This window comes from Cryptomeria japonica, chromosome 8 (assembly GCF_030272615.1).
Source record: "Cryptomeria japonica chromosome 8, Sugi_1.0, whole genome shotgun sequence".
NCBI classification, from domain to species: domain Eukaryota; kingdom Viridiplantae; phylum Streptophyta; class Pinopsida; order Cupressales; family Cupressaceae; genus Cryptomeria; species Cryptomeria japonica.
Window position 1 is genome coordinate 341,889,561 of NC_081412.1, and position 19,445 is coordinate 341,909,005.

The window sequence follows — 19,445 nt, forward strand, 5'->3', positions numbered from 1 at the left end:
TGTATTTCATGTAGCGGTTTTGAGGCCTTATTTTCTAGATGTGACACATGTATTGAATTGGAATGCTTTGTAGGTAGATGATAGGTAGCTTTCTTTGGAACCCATGCACATTCTATAGCATCGAGGGCTAAACCTCAGGGGTCGAGATAAAGAGAAGGTAAGGGTCCAGTTGGATCCGAATGATGAGTCTTCAACTACATGGGAGGACACAACACGGATGAGAGATCTCTTCCCTTATTTGATCTCAGGCTTCCAGAAGTAAGCCTAGGCCTAGGGGGGAGGATGTAGTGTCCCTCCTTGACATACTTTTATTTGATGCATTGATAGACATTCATGTACTTCTTGAGATACATTAATGATACTCTTGGTAGATGTTATGGTTTTGTTTATGTTTTGATGATACTAGTAGACGACAGTTATTACATGTTGACAAATGATACATTATGCTTATATGGATGATGATATACTCTGGACTATGTTGGGATTTATGATTGGTTATTTATACATATTCAGTAGTTTATGTTTACTCATGGTGTTAACATGATATGTGTCGAATTTACTTAATGTTATATTGATTATGATGCGACTTATTGATGATGATCTTGATGTTATAGATGATGTGTCTTCATTATGATGTGTTTGTATATGTGGAAGGGTTGATGTCATACCACTCATTGTGAGCAGGGTGTGACGTTGCGATTCTCTTTCCACCAGTGTGTATACTCCATGATTGTATATATATATGTATTGTGCATAAACATTTGGTATTATGTAGGATTGCAGGTACTAGACATCAACTCCGCTTGGCTTCACAAGTCTGAGCATGTCTCTAATCCCAATGACAAGTTGATAACGAAGAATGATATAATGTCCTATCACATTCTAGGCTTAGTTGATAGCTTGTTAGTTCTAGTATTTTGGTTAAGTTGTCATGTGATATTTATTTAATTATTATGTGGGTTGATTTTATTGTGATAATTAAGTAATGATGTTATGAGTTCTAATGTGTAATTAATAAATAATATTTATTGCTAGTTTAATGTTGATAAATAGTTGTTTTATTAGGAATTATTTGTTGGTGCCTTCTTGGGATTTTAATTGTTATTTATTTAAGCTTTTATATTTAATTAGGATTTTAATTGATTATTTTATTGAAGCTTTTTATTTAATTGTTAATTAATTATTTTTTATTTTATTTTATTTTGCTTCATTAATTTATTGGGTGTTTTATTTAGTAATTAATATTTTTATTATTTTCTCTTGTTTTTGAAGTTGGAACTGGAGCGAGCCTTATGCTTTGTATTGAATCTTTATTTAGTTTTCTACATGCAAGATTTTTATGATTATTATTATTATTTTTGGGAATTTTGCATTATACTTTATTTTAGGGCTTTTTGAGAATTTTTGGAAGAGAGTTTTTGCATTATTGTTGCATTGGCTGAATTTTGGATAAGTTTTGCGGTGTGTTGCTTTGGAGAAATTTTGACGAATTTGGGAAAATAATTGCTTTTGGGTTTTCAAAGAGATTTTCTGTACGGTGTTGTGATTTGCGTATTGGAAGATTTCTTGGTTAATGTGAATTTGCTTGGCATATTTGGATTGTGGTTGCGTTTTCAATTTCTTCTCTCAGTTATTTTAGACCTTTCTTCTATATTTTAGGTTGGAGATTTTCTAATACCTTTGAATTTGATTTTAATTTTATTTTCGAGAAAGGAAAAGATTGTATTCTTCGTGTTTGGATATTGTTTTTTGTAACTTGGGGAGAATTAGGAATTATGTTTATTATGTATGGGTGTTTTCAGAATTATGGTTGAAATTTATTTGTGTATACACTTTTGGTGTATCAAAAATGTCCCCTTGAAAATTTATTTCTTGATATTCTATATTTAGTCTGAGAATAGTGGTTATTTTGTGGAGAGTTTATCTCTATATATTTATTATGAGAATCAAGCCCTTTAGTATGAAGTTTGGTTTTCTCTATGGTTACAGTGGTCAGGAATTTTTTTTCATGGTTGTGATCTTTGTTTTGTGAAATTCTTGCCGTGAAATCATTTCTCTTTCTTTGAAATCTCTTGTTTTGACTTCCAGAGCTTAAACGCTTTCCTTTGGGTCGGTTTTGCATTTCAAATTTTGTCTAAGAATCTTCCTTGGTCTAAATAATCTTTATTTTGCTTTCAAAATCATAAATTTACTAATTTTTCCTATGTGCGAAAATAATCCACAAATGCGCTAAAAGATGCATTGTATGCGCTAAACTGGCATTTTTTATGTTTTTAATCTTTTTGGAATTTCTGGGTTGTTTTTCGCCATTCTAAGTTAGACCGAAGACTTGTTTTTAGACTTGAGATTATTGTGATGGTTTTCTAGAATTGAATTATTACTCTTTTGAATGGAATTCATGATATACTTGATATTGTTTATGATGTGCTCTCTTGGAAATTATATTGAGCTTTCAAAATCAAATTATTATAATGCTTCAGTTTTGAAATATGGGAATCAATGGATTATGGATTACAGATGGTTATTGATTTGTGTTATATCCCTAGATTATAGGAGCATAGTAGGGGAAGTGGTTTCCAACGAGTGTCGGGGTCACTACCAAGAGGGTTCCTTGTAAGGATGTTTGGAGGGTTGTCAAGAGATCTCATGGGAGTAATTTGTAAATAAGTGATAACCTTAACTAATTTATTTAGGGGTTGGGTAGTTTTCACATTAATAAGATAATAATATGTGTTGTAGCTAGTATAGGCTCAGAATGAGGTTGGGAAGGCCTTGATGGCATGACTGTACTCCCTTGTCTTAATGAGAGGTTGAGTTGGTTCCACATGAGTGTCACCTACCTAGAGGTTCCACGTAAGGATACTTGGAGGTCTAAACTACCGAGAGGTTCCTAGTAAGAATGCTTGGAGTTATAGTCATCATCATGCGATGATACTTCTCCCTACATATATGTCCTTGGTCTTAGACTTGTTTCATGGAAGTCATCGACATTTGTCTTTATCTAGATTTGAGCCCATGTCTTGTGTGTGTCTTGTGTTACTAGTTCGTATTTGTATTATTTGTCATTCTTTGGAAGTTTGATGTCGGTCTAAGCTTAGTGTGTGTGTGGCCTTATATCATTCTCTAGAGGGGGGGTGGTTCCTTTTGGTTCCACATGGTCGGGTGGCTGGTGCCTTTCATCCATTGGGATATTTTCTCTACGTTGGATGTTTGTGAGAGTGATGGATGTTTCTATTTCTTCAGATCTTGTGCTATGGAGTAGTTGTACCTTATGATTATTCATTGCAACAGATGATATATATTTATGATAGGATACTTGTAAATGATGTAATATGTAATCTTATGCTAACTTATGTAATGTTGTTAGTAAAACATGGATGTCCATTGTATATGGACATTAATCATTTATGGATGTTGTGTACTATTCAATAGTGATGTTATGACACCCTAGGGAATTTGAGAATGTAAGATGTAGATTAAAAGATTGGAAGATTGTTACATGTATATATGTATATTCTATTTGTGCACTTGGTTTCACATGTTCATGTTTATGTTGTAGTTGTAATTGTAGAGGAGGGGATTTTCTACCTCTAAGATAATAAATCCTAGAGAGAAAATCAATCCGATACTACCTCACTTAAACTGACGCTAAGGGTGAGCCAGGGGTTAACAAAATAAAAGCTTATGCTAAAAGAGAAATAATTGAGCGATTTAAAGTGCAAAAACAATGAAATACAAAAATATGAATTAAAAGAGCGATACAAAATTCAAAGTAGATTATAACAGAGAGTCGAGGAGGTCTTGGGTTTTGGACGCCAGTGCTACGCGTTGTCGTCTATAGGACCAGAAAACAAAAAATCATTCCGAGAGCCAACAATGACTTCTCCCAACTACGCATAGCTTGTTCGTCACCTGCACACATGGAGATGAGGGAAAATGTTGGGGCTGTCCACTTTGGTGTTTCCACCTCCATATATATACAAATAGATAGGTTTTGATAAAAGATAAAATGATAAAATGCAAATAGAAACTATACTCCACTTAATGGAAGCAAACCCTCATTGCAAGTAGATAAAAATGATAAAATGATATGTTAAATGCACCTAGATGATAGATACATTTAAAGACATGAGAGATAAATTTCATGCAATGATAAAAGATAGATAAATGATAAAGAGAAGATAATATGTGCAGCCAAATCCCTTTTTTTGAGATATGAGCGTGATGAAGCTCAAGATATGTGCTTGTTGCTACAAGATAGTTGCAAGAGCGCTATAGATAAAGATAACTTGATAGTGTTCTTAGTGCATTCAAGAGAGCATCAAGAGATCAAAGAGAGCCAAGGAGTAACCAAGAGAGTCAAGAGGAAACCCTTTCAAATGAGAAAAGAAGAGTTTTTAAAACTCAAAAGAAGCGCAAAGAGTCGTTATGGTTGAAAGCGAGCCTAAGGACACACATCAAAAGGTGTCTAATTATCTATAGGATGAGAGATTTCATGAACTTATCAAGACGTTAGTGTGACACATAGACGTCTGCATGGCGCACTGCCATCTTTTCAAAGATAGGCCCAAATAGGTTTTTAGGGCAAACAAAGGCACTTTGTTTTTCGAGGCTCTTGATGTCAAAATGATGAGATTTTGGTCATGAGCTCATCATTAATGCACCAGGTTCCATGCATAAGTGTCATAAATGCACTGGGCACAATTTAGGACACTATATTTTGCCCCCAATTTAGTGGACTGACTAACTCAAGAGATCAAGCACACCAAAGTAGTTTCAGAAAGATAAATTCAATAAGCCCATGCAGTGCAATAAATACTTAGCTGAAAAAGGATATTGTAGAGGTTGTAGAGGTCGATTTGGAAATCATAGATGATACCCCCAAGTCTCCATGAGAAACCATATTTTTCAGTGTGATGAATTCCATATTGAAAAATTCAAAAATTGTTAGCACAAAAAATTGAGGAATCTACTTCGATGAGAAGAATGCTTAAGAAGCGTTAGTACGGCTAGAAGAGAAAAATATGATAAAGACGAGTATAATTCACAAGATGCTAGTGCATCATGTGGATGTCTTCACGTTGCACTAGTGTCTTGAGGATGAAAAGTCAATAGAGTTGGTAAGATTCCAGTCTAGAGTTGACAAAGTGATCTAGGTGGGCAAAATGACAAAAGCAGCGGTACACGACCTTTGATGACATGGAGGAAGGCAACATTTGTTGCATTGAATTGTATAAGGTGTGATTTTTTATATTAGATTTTGCCCCCACTTTAGTGAGCATGTCTTTGTTGAGAGATGCAAAGCTAAATTAAAGGAAGATAAAGAAAAGAGTCATGACGGGGAGGTAGAATTTTGTTGATCAAATGAGGTTGCCCCATTGAGATGAAGCTGAAGTTTGAAATAGATATTGCTAATTGATACATTGCAAACATGCTAGCTGCAGACTAACATGTTGAATGATAAGATAAATGATATATTAAGATGCATTATAGATAAGATAATGGAACAAAAATGAACCTTCCTTTGGAGGAAAGCCCTTAGTTACGAAAAGATACAAGATAAGCGACTGCTGTGATATGATATAAGATATGAGATGCATTAGTATGGATAGAAAAGTGTGTTATTCTAAATAGCCATGTGATAGGGCAATGATGTTTGTGAGATCATGCCAGTATAGATAACCATATGATAGGGCAAGAATTTGCTGGCATGGGTAGCGATACGCTAGATAGCCATGCGATTGGGTGATCAAAGATAGATTTGATAAGTAGTAGATTAGCTCCTACAAAGGAGAAAAAAATATATAGATCAAATGGTTTGGCCCCCATCTAAGAGAAAAAGATCAAGTGGTTTGGCCCCCACCTAGGCAAAATATGACAAAGAAAAAGATCAAGTGGTTTGGCCCCCACCAAGGTAAGTATGAAAAAACAATTAACAAGAAACATGAATGTAAGACACTAAATAATAGATGCAGATCATGCATATATGATTATGTGTGCTCATGCAATGGATGGTTTAGATTAGATGCACATCACGATTTACATTTACATATTGTTGTATATATGCATGATTAAATTCCATGATGATCATTGTATAGATGTTTTTGAGATATAGATAGAACATGCATACAATATGCACAAACACACAACATATACATGCACAGTCTCTCCATAACACAAAGATGATTAGATGCCATGTTGATGAAGACATACCATGATGTGACTACCATAGAGATCTATGTGTCACACACATGATGCATACAACTATTTTTCTATGCATGATATCTACGTAGGTGCAGAGTGTTGATAGGTTCCTTGAGAGGTGCACAATCCATATGAGATAAACCATAGGCACCATAACCATTGATAGAGGTGATGATGCATGGACCCAACTATAGACAGAGTTGCTAATATGTTGCTCTTGCATTCTTCGACCCAAATGACATGATGACATAGCAAAAGGTTCCCCAAGGGGTCGTGAAGGCAATTTTACATTGATCTTCCGGATTAATACAAATCTAGTTGTACCTCGAGAAACCGTCCATGAAAGAGAGCAAAGCATAACCTATGGTTGAATCTATAATCATGTCAATGTTCGAGAGTGGAAAGTCATCTTTAAGAGAATCTTTATTCACATCCCAAAAATTAATGCAAATATGAATTCGACCATCAAGTTTGCTATCTGGAACAATGTTCGAGATCCAAGGCAAATAGTCAATGGGACAGATAAAACCAGCTTTTAGAATCTTTTCTGTCTCTCTCTTGACTAAAAAGGCCACCTTAGGATTCATCTTTTGAATCTTTTGTTTCACAGGTTTAGCATCGGGAATAATTAAAATATTATAAACCACAATTGATTCATCAATGCCTAAAATTTCTTCACAAGACCAAGCAAAGATGTCAGGGAATTGATGTAGAAGATCATAATATTCCCTAAACTCCTCAAAAGATAAACACTTCCTGACTTTGATGACCTTATCAGGATATTTATCACTCATAATGACATCAGTAGTTTCTCCGCTATGGAGCACACTATGATCTTTTGGATGAGACATGGGTATATTCTCTTTGTTGTAAGATAAGGGTGCCCCTTGATTAATGGATTCCCCAAAATATGCTGGGGTATTTAAACAATAAGGGCATCAACTTTTATGGTGATAAGAGGGAAAATCATCATATGCACCTAGAAATTCCTTCAAGGATTCTTCCGAAGGAAAGAGGTCCAAGGGAATTTCATTAAGTGGTGCTGCGCTATCAATAAGTTCTAGATGAACAAGCTTAAGAGGAAGAGGGTAAACGAAAATCATACTAATGGTTAACCATAGTTTCATCCTTTGACTCATATGGCGATACCCTAGTCTGGTGTTGTGGTGACGAGGTTTGGCTTCCAAAGGAATTTGAATGCCTTGTTAATTAGAACCATAACCTTTTCTGTCATAACCGAGTTGAGATACCAACTTATATCTAGGACCATAAATATCATGCAACTCCTTAAATGAAGGAGGTTTCATGTAGAAAAGGTGATCAACATGATAAGAATCACTTGGCTTTATAGATGTATAACCATCCTTTGTAGCCGCAGTGAATGGAATTTTAGGAAACATCAGGTGGATGGGATAAACTTTGTATTCACCGACATGAGAATTAGTGAAGTCTAAAGAGACCCAATCATCACCCAAGCATGCATTCACTTTGGATGGAGAAGATGATTTGTTAGGAGTAGACTCTAAAGCTTGTACCCCAGGGAGATCTACTTTCAGGAAATCTCCTTTAAAAGAATCCTACTCCCTAGGTAGTTTTTCCTTCACAAAATCCTGCTTCTTAGAAACTTCCTCCTTCAGGACTCCTTCATTCTTTTTCTCCTCCTTTTTAGAATATGAAATAGAAATAGGAATCGTCACCAAAGTTGACAAGGTAGGTATACAATTTTGGAAAGAAGGTGCACCTGAGGCTTGACCAACTGACTCTATTTGATAAAGGCACATAGCTTTAGGGTCAGCCTTGATTGTAACAACCTAGTTGTTAGCTACAAATTTTACAAATCCATGAAGAGTGGAGGATACAACTCCCAAGGTGTGAAGCCATTGTCTACCCAAAAGAACATTGTGAGACAAAGGAATTGGCATTACATGTACAAGGGTTGGAATAATGATAGGTCCAACCTTCAAGGAAAATATGACCATCCCTAACATTAGTGCAACACACATACATCTGCACGATGTGCTGCCATCTTCTCAAAGATAGGCCCAAATGGGGTTTTAGGGAAAACATAGGCACTTTGTCTTTAGGGCTCATGATGTCAAAATGACAAGATTTTGATCATGAGTTTGTCATTAATGCACTAGGAACCACTCATGTGTCATAAATGCACTGGGTGCAATTTAGGACACTACAGTAACTTGCAATAATTATTGTAACAATGTGGTTTAATTTGAGTATTTGTTATCTTTTAAATTTTTTTTATCTCTTTTGCTAGATTATGTGTTAGTTTCTCTAGGGTTCCGTGGTAGGCATTACATGATCAATAACACTATTCTTTTCTTGAAATGTTCCATTTTTCATCAATTTTAGTATTCTTCATATCCATATCACCAATCTTATCTACAGATGCGCCATTGTATGGCAGATGCACCATTATGGGTGAGAGAGTGGGTTTGAATTCAAGAGATTATCTAGGGCATGAATTCAACCATCGAGACTAGGTTAGAGTTAAAATAGGCTCCTAACCATTTTAGAATCACCTATAAGAAAGAAAAAAATGAAATCTAAATGTCCCTAAGATCAATCTTTGAAGATTGCGAAGCAAAACCCCTTGATATACCCATTTTCCAAATCACACAAAACACACATTCAATCCAATGAATAAGAGAGAATAAAATGAACAAGAGGGATTCTAATACAATTATAAAACATATATCAAGCATAGATAAGGAAGCTCAAGTAGATTAATCAAGCCAAGCATAAAAACTCCAAACTCAATCTTGGAGAAGAAAATTCAAATGCAAAGAGAAAGCCTCACACTCCACAAGAGCTCCTCAAATTCGAACAACTTGTCAAGATCCACCCAAAAAACTAGCCAATCCAATAATTCCATCCATTAAAACTCAAAATTCTAGTCTCCATCCTCTTCCCACGGGGTTGAGAGCCAAAACAAGAGAAAAAGACCAAGTGTCCCCAAAAAAATCCCACACACAACACTATATGCTCAATTTATAAAATTTGAATATAAAATAATGAAATTTAAATTTAAATTCACAAGATCCATAAAATCCTAAAAGGTCCCTAAAATAAAATCACTTAAATCACTTTAAATCAAATTCACATAAATGACCATGTCCGTGCGTTGTTTTTGATTAAGGTAAAAGCAGGTTTTGAAGGGCCCCTGAAACCCTTTACAAGAAGAACTTAAACAACAAAAGAAAAGAGATACAAAAAGGAACATACCATTGAAAAGCTAGGAGAAAACCAAAGAAAACCAGAAAAAGCCCCACAAAGCTAGCAAGCCAGTCGGACTCCAAGAGAGAAACTAGTTGATTTTTTCCAAGGCATTCACCAGGGTGTTGCTAATTTCATGCAGCTCTTTGATGTTATCCCTGAGATTAGGGAGATCCTTTGTAGAAGCAGCCACAACTTTCTTGACACTAGCCCTGGTCCTCTTTGCAGCACCACCAACCGGAGTAGCTTCACCGCTACCAGTCTGGATAGTCTCTTCATCCAAGTCAAGTTCCACTACCGGTTTAGGAGAGCTGGTATGATCAAAGACCTTAGCAATATTCTCCAAGTTTTTAGTGACAGCTGATAGGATACTCGGGATAATGCCCATCACATTTTTCATCGCCTCTCTCCCTTCTTCCAGTGATTTAACCTTATCCTCCATATTCTACTTCCATTTTATCTAATCTCTATTGTCATCCTCCCTCTTCTCATCCGTGTTTTTCCCCTTTTTTTCTAGGTTCTTTAGGAGCTCATAGGTCCATCTGTCATAATCCATTCTCACCTCAGTGAGTTTCTTGAGGTAATCCAAGAGTAATCCTTTATCCACACTTTCCTTATCCTCACTAACCTTGTCCTTAGTCAGGCCCTTCTCAGAATCTTTGTTCATTTCCTTCTCAGAATTCACATTAGTTTCCTCATTATCCTTGAAATCCACATCCTCCATAGGATGGCTATTGTCCTTACCAGCGCAATCACTGAGGATAGGGCTTTCATTACCGGGCTCATTATCACCACTTTCTTCCTCATTACCCAGTTCCTCATCATTCTAGCTGTCTTCACCATTGGAGTCATCCTTCTCCATTTCGCTGCATTCCTTATCAATTTCCTCTATTTCCATCCTAGGGGCACTTTTTCTTTTTTTGCTAGAGGATGCCTTCTCCTTGCTGGAGTCTCCTCCCTCCATCTTTCTCTTACCCGGAGAGGCAGATATCCTCTTGTTTTCCAGCAGGGTGAGGGTTTTACAATGCTCATAGATGAGCAGCAAAAGCCCACAGTGGAGGATCAAGCTAGAAGGATTTTTACTGTGTTTATTGAGGGACCTGGAAAGGGACCTAAAAAGGTAGTAGGGTAGAGATACCTTTTTTTCATGTCTGAAATGGTTTAAGAGAATGAAGTGGTAGGTGTGGGCCTTGGAATAGAGGCCCTCAACTGTGATGTATTCCATAATTGCATTCAGAACCCAACCCCATAGTTTCTTGATATTAGTAGCTTCGTAGTAGCCCCCAGTGGCTTTGCCAATTCTAACCCTCTCTTTCTCTTTCCACGAGAACAGATTGACTGCATTGTTGGAGACTTTAAGGTCTCAAAAGAAATTAAGCTGTGTGGGGCATACCAGTCACTGTAGCTAAGAGCCCAACGTCCAGCTTGAACTTAAATCCATAGATTTTAAAGGAGCCATTAGACCAATTTTCAAAAATCTTGGAAACGATGAGGTTTACCCTACCTTTATCATAGTCCACGAGCTTCTCCATGAAGCTTGTGAGAGAACCCTTTTCTAGTTTCAACTACACTTTTGGCATCGCTTTCCAAGTTGACGTATTGTCTGGTTCCTCCCTCCTTAGGTCTCCTCCCATCTTCGGATTTAGACTATCTGCTCTGTTTCTCTGCAAACTAAGCCCTTCTTTCCCGAAGTTGCTCAAGATTTTGAACCAGGAAACCCACAAAGCATGCGGCAAATTATTAAAGATTGTTGGGGATCTACCACTTTGCCAAGTAATGATGACCTTTCCATCAAGGCATAAATTATTCATATTCCCTATCATGATTATACTGTCCTTCTCTCCCTATATGATGGTCCTTTCTAAGGAGCTCTTTAATGTTTAAATTGAGATCTTCCCCATGCCAAATCGATTGGGAGTCAGAATAAACTCCTATATTCTCTAGACAGTTCGCCACACTATTTTGCTCTCTAAAGGCATGTTGACTAATAATTTCTTTAAAACTTGCAATGATCTCCCTAGCTTTCATGATAATATTTTCAATTGACCAAGATGGCTCCGACTCCCCCTTCAAACACTTAATAATATTAAGTGAATCTCCCTCGAGCCATAATTTATCATAATTAAGACTTTTGGCTATAATTAAGGTGTTCAAGGTAGCTGAGGCTTTAGAAAAATGACTAGTTTGATTCCCCAAAGGACCAGCGATTGCCTTTAAGAAACTTCCAGCAAAATTCCTGACAATGCCCCCGTATCCGGCTTTACCCGGATTCCCCTTTGAGGCCCCATCAAAGTTAGCCTTAATCCACCCCTGAGGAGGAAAACACCAAATGAGACCTTCTCTTCCTTTCTCCTTGCTAGTAGTAGTGGTGGAGAGGTTCCACCTATCTTTGAAGTCATCTTTAGCAGCTGGTCCATAATAAGTGCCATAGAGGCATTCAAATATACTCTTATAAATTTTATCTGCCACCACTTCAGGAATAGCCCTTTTATCCCTAAAAATCCTATTGTTACGCTCTTTCCAGATATTCCAGATAACAATCGTCAGAGTAAGTCTCCAAGTCTCCACAATTTTAGGATTAGAATTAGGGCAGTGCCATTGCTGCCAGGAATCCCCTAGGGAGTTCGGGAAAACCCAACTCAAGTTCCACCTACTTAAGATGATTTTCTAGATATCCTGACTAAAAGTGCACTGATTGAGAATATGGCAAGCCATCTCTTCTTCCCTGAAACAAAGAGAACACCTATTAGGAAAAACAAAACCTCTCTTTTGAAGGTTTTCCAGGGTTAAAACCTTATTTTGGATGAAAATCCAAAAGAAGATATTAACCTTAGGAATTAACTTCTTGTTCCAAACTTTATCCCAGATAGGAATTTCTTCCATAGAATCATTATGAATAGCCACATCTGAGGAAATAGAATATTTCCCATCTGGGGTTTCCCTCCATATCAATCTGTCATCTTTGTTGTCTATAGGGATTTTAGTAGAAAGAGCAATTTGAAGGAACTTGAGCCCCAGACACTGCTGGCTAAAATCAATCCAGTTCCCATTTCTCCAGCAATCTCTGACCAGCTCATCAAACTTGCTTTTGAACCAGTCTTTCCAATCTTTAAGGATTGGAACTTCCTCTAGGGGTTTGTCCAAAATCCATCTATCTTCCCAAAATCTTATTCTCCTCCCATCCCCAAGGTTCCAAGTTCGACCAGCAGTAGCCTTGCTTTTAGCAGATTGAACAACATTCCATACAGCCGAACCTTCAACAATGAAAGAATTATCAAGGAATTCTTCCTCAGAAGGTTGCATATAGAGATATTTGATTTTCGAGATTGAGTTCCATTCTCTTTCCTCTCCTTTCAATCTCCATATTTGTTTGGCTAATAAAGCTTTATTCATAGTACCAATATTCCTTAAGCCCAACCCACCAAAGGCCTTAGGGGAACAAATTTTATTCCAGGCAATAAGGAGAATTCTATTTTTGACTTCCACTCCCGACCAAAGAAACTTTTTTTGGATTCTTTCAATGGCTTCCACAAACTTTGTGGGGATTTTGAACAAGCTGAGAGCATAAACAAGAAGATTTTGGAGAGTGGCTTTAAGCAGAGTAATTTTTCCCACTTGACTAAGGACATCCCCTTTCCAACCAGCAAGTTTTGAGTTAAGTCTGTCTATCAACTTATTCCAAAAGGAATCCTCGGGCTTGAGACACAGAGGAAGCCCTAGATAAGTAGAGGGAAGCTCAGAAATTGTGCAGCCAAGAATTCTTCCAATCCTTAGTTGCCTTTGGACCGGGGTATTGATGAAGAACAAATAACTTTTATCCCAGTTGATTTTTTGACCAGAGGCAGATTCAAAAGTATTTAGGATATTCTTCATATTTTTAGCTTCCAAGATGGTAGCTTCCCCCATGGTAATAGAATCGTCAACAAATTGTTCATGAGAACAAACAACATTGGAAGAAGAAGGTTTCAGACCCCTAAGATTGCCATCTTCTACATTTTTAAGAATAAATCTACCCAGGCATTCTGCTAGAATAGTAAACAGGATAGGGGATATGAGGTCCCCCTATCTAAGACCTCTAGAGCTTTTGAAGAAATTGGACGGGGAACCATTGACTATAACAACAGATGAGGAAGTTTCCATAAGTTGAGAACAGAGCTGAATAACTTTGCCACCAAAACCAAACGCTTTCATAATCCTAAGGAGAAAGTGCCAGTTCACTCTATCAAAATCTTTAGCCATGTCTAACTTCAGGAAGAAGCCCTGGTTATTCACCACTTTCAGGGAGTGGATATTTTCATGAATGAATATAATGGAATCCAGAATCTGTCTACCTGGGACAAAGCCATTCTACTGGACAGAGACAATTCTTGGAAGAATATCCAACAACCTGGAAGTTAGAACCTTGGATAAAATCTTGTACATAGAGTTACATAGGCTAATGGGTCTAAACTTGTCAAGAGAATCAGCACCAGGGATCTTCGGGATAAGGACAATGAAGGTGGCATTCATTTCCTTAAGGAGCCTTCTAGAGCCAAAGAATTCTTTAACACCATTGCAGATGTCAGCCTCCACGATGTGCCAAAATTTTTGGAAGAAAAACATTGGAAAACCATCCGGTCCAGGGGATTTATCACCTTGAAAAGAGAACATCGCCTTTTTGATTTCCTGATTAGAGGGAATATCGGATAAAAGGTTGTTATCAACTTCAGTCAGGATAGAAGGAATAGCTTGTAATAGGGTGTTTTGATTAATAATATCTAGGTTATCCACTTCTCCCCATCAGGGTGCTAAAATGCTCAAGAGCTTCCTTCCTAATATCATTATCCTCTGTTAGGATGCCTTTATTGTAGGATAATCTAGATATTCTATTAGCCGCCCTATGCTTGCGAGTAGTTAAGTGAAAAAACCAGGTATTTTTATCACCTTCCTTCAAGAACAAGGCTCTGGATCTTTGTCTCTAGAATGTCTCTTCATTGGAGATAATGGTGTGGTATTTAGACAAAAGAACATTTTTGGCCATCCTAAGAACTTCAGACACCCCAGCCTCTTGGATTCTATCTTGAACATCCTTTATTTCAATTTTGACTTGAATTTTGCTCTTGAATATATCCCCAAAAATCTCTTTGTTCCAGATTTTAATTTTGGCCTTTAGGATATTGAGCTTTTTGGCTATTCTAAAAAGAGCCTTACCCTCCACTTTAGAATTCCACCATTCAGCAATACGAGCTTCCAAAGAAGGATGGGAAAGCCATGCTTTTTCAAATCTGAAAGGGAAGTTTCTCTTGGCCGAAAAAGAGTTGGCAGTAAAGGAGATGGGGTAATGGTCTGACCCAATTTTGATAATAGAAGCAAGGGAACATCTAAACTTGGTTAACCAATTAGGAGAAATTAAAGTTCTATCTAACTTTACTTGAATCAGGTCAGCTCCTATTCTTCTATTGGTCCAGGTGTAATTAATGCCCTGGAGATGCACGTCAATGAGAGCTTGATCATTTATGAAATCCATAAGGTCTTGTTTCCCATCAAGCTGTAAAGGAAGACCTCCCATTTTCTCTTCCTCTTTGAGCAGAGTATTGAAATCTCCCATAACAAACTTGAGTCTGTTGTCTGCAAGGCTTCTCCAATATTTAACTCTCCCGGTTTTGGCGTTAGGCGCGTAGACATTAGATAACACCTAGACAAAGTTGTCCTTAATATGCTCAAGATGAACTGAGTTCCTATTAAAAGCAGAGATGATTTCCCTACCTTTTATGGTTTTTTGGTTCCAAAAAATCACAGTTCCTCCAAAAGCTCCCTCTGAGTTAGATCCTATGACACCATTTTCCTTGAAAATTCTAATCTTTTCAACTCTTTCCTTAGACATCTTGGTTTCCTGAATGAGGACCACATCCGTTTTATGATCTCTAATGATGTTTCATAACACATCCTACTTATGAGGGGCGTTCAGCCCTCTGATATTCCAAGATATTATCTTCATACTTTAACCGGGGATAGGGCTGACTCAATGGAACACTGTGTTCCATCAACACTGTTCTTCTAGCTTTCCTGTTCCCTTTGATGTTTTAGGGATGGCCTTCCCTGTTTTTTGTTCTGACTTCCAACATCTGCCTTTTTCTTATTCCTGCTTCTAGTTGAGATCCCTCCATTGAGTTCCTCCTTGTTCATTTTTCCTTCTCTCGAACCAAGAATCCAGAGATTCCCTTCTAGAATATCCATTACCACACTTTGAGAAGGGGTTTTACAAAGATGAGGCTTTGGGCTTCCATTGGTTAAAAGCAATAAGGGTTTGATGTCAGAAGGGTCTTGAGCTTCATTAAAGTTTTCCTCGACCGATTTTGAGAATGAAGAGGCTGGAATAGATTCTTCCTTCTCCTGACTGATAGATCCAACCTCCTGGTCCTCTGGGTTATTTTTATATTTCAACTCGGTTCCTTGCTCTACTTCTATAGAATTCTCTGGTTGGTTATTATAGCAGACACAATCTTGTTTTTCATTATTGCTATTCCCAACCTTCTTGACTTCATTAACTAATTCCGTAACATCCTTATTTTGGTCACACTTAGCTGATGGGTCTCCTTTTTTATCAATCGTTTGCAAAATCTTTTTGTTCTTAATATTGCTATCGGTCTTGCTTTCCTTGCTCTTCTTGAGCAGACATGATTTTGCCCAATGTCCCAATTTTTTGCAATGGAAACAGGCAAACGAAAGTGATTCATATTCAATAGCTTGGGACCATTTTCCAGGTTTAGATATGATTTCTATGGATTGAGGCATATCCGTCATTTGATTAACATTTATATAGATGCGAGAAAAGACTAACCTTGGTTTAGCCGCCGTCATCGGATCGATCGTCAGAAGTTCTCCAAAGGATTTCACAATACCCTTGAATACTTCCTCATTCCAGTATTCTAGCGGGAGACTCGGGAGCCATGTCCAAACTAGCGCAGAAATGAAGAAGAACTCGTCAAGGGCGAGGTTCGGGGCCCATTTCTAAAGAGCCAAGGATGACTTGCCAAGCATCCATGGGCCTTCACAAAGAGCCTTATTCATGTCTTCTTCAGAGTTAAAAGCGAAGGAAAAAAACCCCCTAGGCAGCGCTGCCACATCCACTTGACCTTTAACAAGCCATTTTCTCCTTATGAAATTCCTCATATCATCGATGTTAGGCCTAAAGCTAGAAAATCATCCCACTAATGTCATGGAAAACTTGCTATAGTCATATCTACCACTTTATCTAGAATAGAGATAGCAACCAATCCAGAAACTAGATCTGAGATATTTGTAACTTTCGGGAGCCCAGATTTAGCTAGCGGTTTCACTCCAAAGAGCGAAGACCATTTTTTACCTTTACCTCTGTCGTGTGGGTCCCTAGATTTTGAATCTTTATCCTCCCCTAGTTTGACTATTTCCTTGTCCTCTTCTGACCCTTGAGATGCCTGTCCTCTTGCCTGTTTGCTAGTTCCGATCCCAGAGAAACTACCTTCCCCAGGAAATCCGCCTTCCCCAAGAATTCTGCCATTCCCCAATTTGAAATTTGGGATTCCCGCTCCTTTTCGCTCCTCCATTTCTAATAACATTGTTAGAAAAGATGAGTACCTACCTTTTTTTTGTGTCCGTGCATTGTTGCACTAAAGGTCAAATATCAATAGTATTTAGATTAAAATAACAACAAGGGACAACTAACTAACTATGCACAAACACTCTTTATTGGTATTTCACAAAATGCATAAATGTAATCGATAATCACCTCAATGGTGATCCAAAGGTGTAATCATGAGAATTATGGATAAATCATCCTAACTTAGAATAATGACTTAGTCTAGGAAACATGTTTGGCCATTGTGCTCTCTCCTATAACCACCATTGGGTAATATTGACAAGCTTAGACCTGTGAAGCCAGGAGGAGTTGATGCCATGTACCTACATCAATCAAAACACACATCAAATGATTTTGATATAATTGGTATGATCAACACATTCCCATGTTATACCTAAATATCATCTTATAAATATAAACAATCAAATTATTAAAATCATTGGAAGGGTATTTTGACATCACATGCATTCTCATATATTTGAATGTTGTGATATCACCTCTTTCCATCAAAAAATCCATTGTAACATAACCATATTACTTTCAAATAATTAACTACATTGCTAACAACATCACCACCATATAAATTACTAGATCTAGGATATTGTTCTACCTACATTGATTATAATTTCAATATAAAATATACTCACCTCATCTCATCCAATCAAGTAACCAATACCATAGTACCTTCATAACCATGTTAGAGTTGGAGGGGCATTAGAGTTGGAGGGGAATTACAACTCTCATTTTTCTCCTTATTAATGCAAAAGCAACACAAAAACATTTACAAAGAAATTAGTAATGCTCTCATTACTACCATGCTTTTTCAAGAGACAATTAAGGATGCAAATAGCTGTATTCTTAGCTTCCTCCCAATAAATATATGGTGCATTACAACTATGCATCATGCACTTCGCATTCTCTATAACCATCTTGTTTCTCCATTCTACAATTCCATTTTATCATGGAGTGTATGAAATAGCATATTATCAATGCATATCATTCTCTTTGCAAAAGTCCTTAAATTATTAGAGGTAATTTGACCTCCATTATCAAAATTCACTAACTTGATATATATTTTTTCTTGATCTTCAATTAGGACTCTAAATTTTAATAAATGAGAAAAAATAGGCATTTTTAAATTAGATCGACATCTTTAAAAAAGAATCCATAATAGAAAACAAGAAAAACATGGTTGCAGATACCAATATATGTATACATTAGCCCACACAAATAAAAAATGAACCATATATAATATTTATTTGACCCTTCATGTTTTAGCAATATAAAATGGGTGTTGTCTATGCTTTCCCATTTGGTATCAAATACACACATTATAACTTTCATTTATTAATGAAAGTACATTCACTATATTATATGTGAATTGAATAGACAAATATCTTCTAACTCAAGTGCCCATACATTTCATGCTGAAATGCAATGTTATTTTCCACCATTGGTGAATTAAACTCTCTTTGGCTTGGGATAGACAAGCTTGTACAATCCCTTTTAACCAATACCAATTGCAATAAACTTGTCATTATGGAGAATTTTGATCATACATTTGGTGCTTTGAAAATTTACAAACACAATTCTTAGTTATTTCACTAGTTTAAATAAGATTCTTGTTCATGTCAAGAACATATAATTTAACATTCTCAAATACATATAAAATATAGTTCAATATGACATGAACATCACTACACACTTTAACAAAATGATTCCACCCATATCCTAATATGAAAAATTCACTTCTACTTGATGACTTAATGTGGGGCAAAATGATTTTACAACACAAAATTTTATGTGATTACTACACACAATGTAATTTTTTTTTTAATAAAAACTACCCATGAGGTTAAGAGATACAAAATTATCTTACCCCAAGGCCCAATATAAGGAAAACCATATGGGTTTTAAAGGCCAAAATTCATAAACTTTAGCTACAATGGTTTATAACCCTAAATATATATATTTTTTTGATGGGTAAGAGGCCAAAGCCAAAAATTTATTAATTAAAAATTTTAAAGTACATCTCTGTTCAGTGTGGGCATTGATAGGAAAGAATGAAGTAAAGAAAACCTTTGGTCTTGCCGAGGACCACTAAGGTCCAAAAAATCTAGTTTACAAAACCTACTATAGTTAAGCAGGTTGGTGACAAATGAGGTCTTATCCCCATTTACATAATTAAATATTACATTGCTAGTCCTATGCTTATCCTCAACCATAGTTCCTTTCTCGCTCTGAATACAATTATACATGGCTCACCACTTACATGGCATATTACAACTTTATTATTACAAATGATACAACATCCTCCCTAATAGAGGGATACCCAGTCCTTTTAAAACTCTTATTCAACCAACTTTTAAATGACAGTCTATTCCTTTCTTTCTATAAATTCCATTGCTCATGC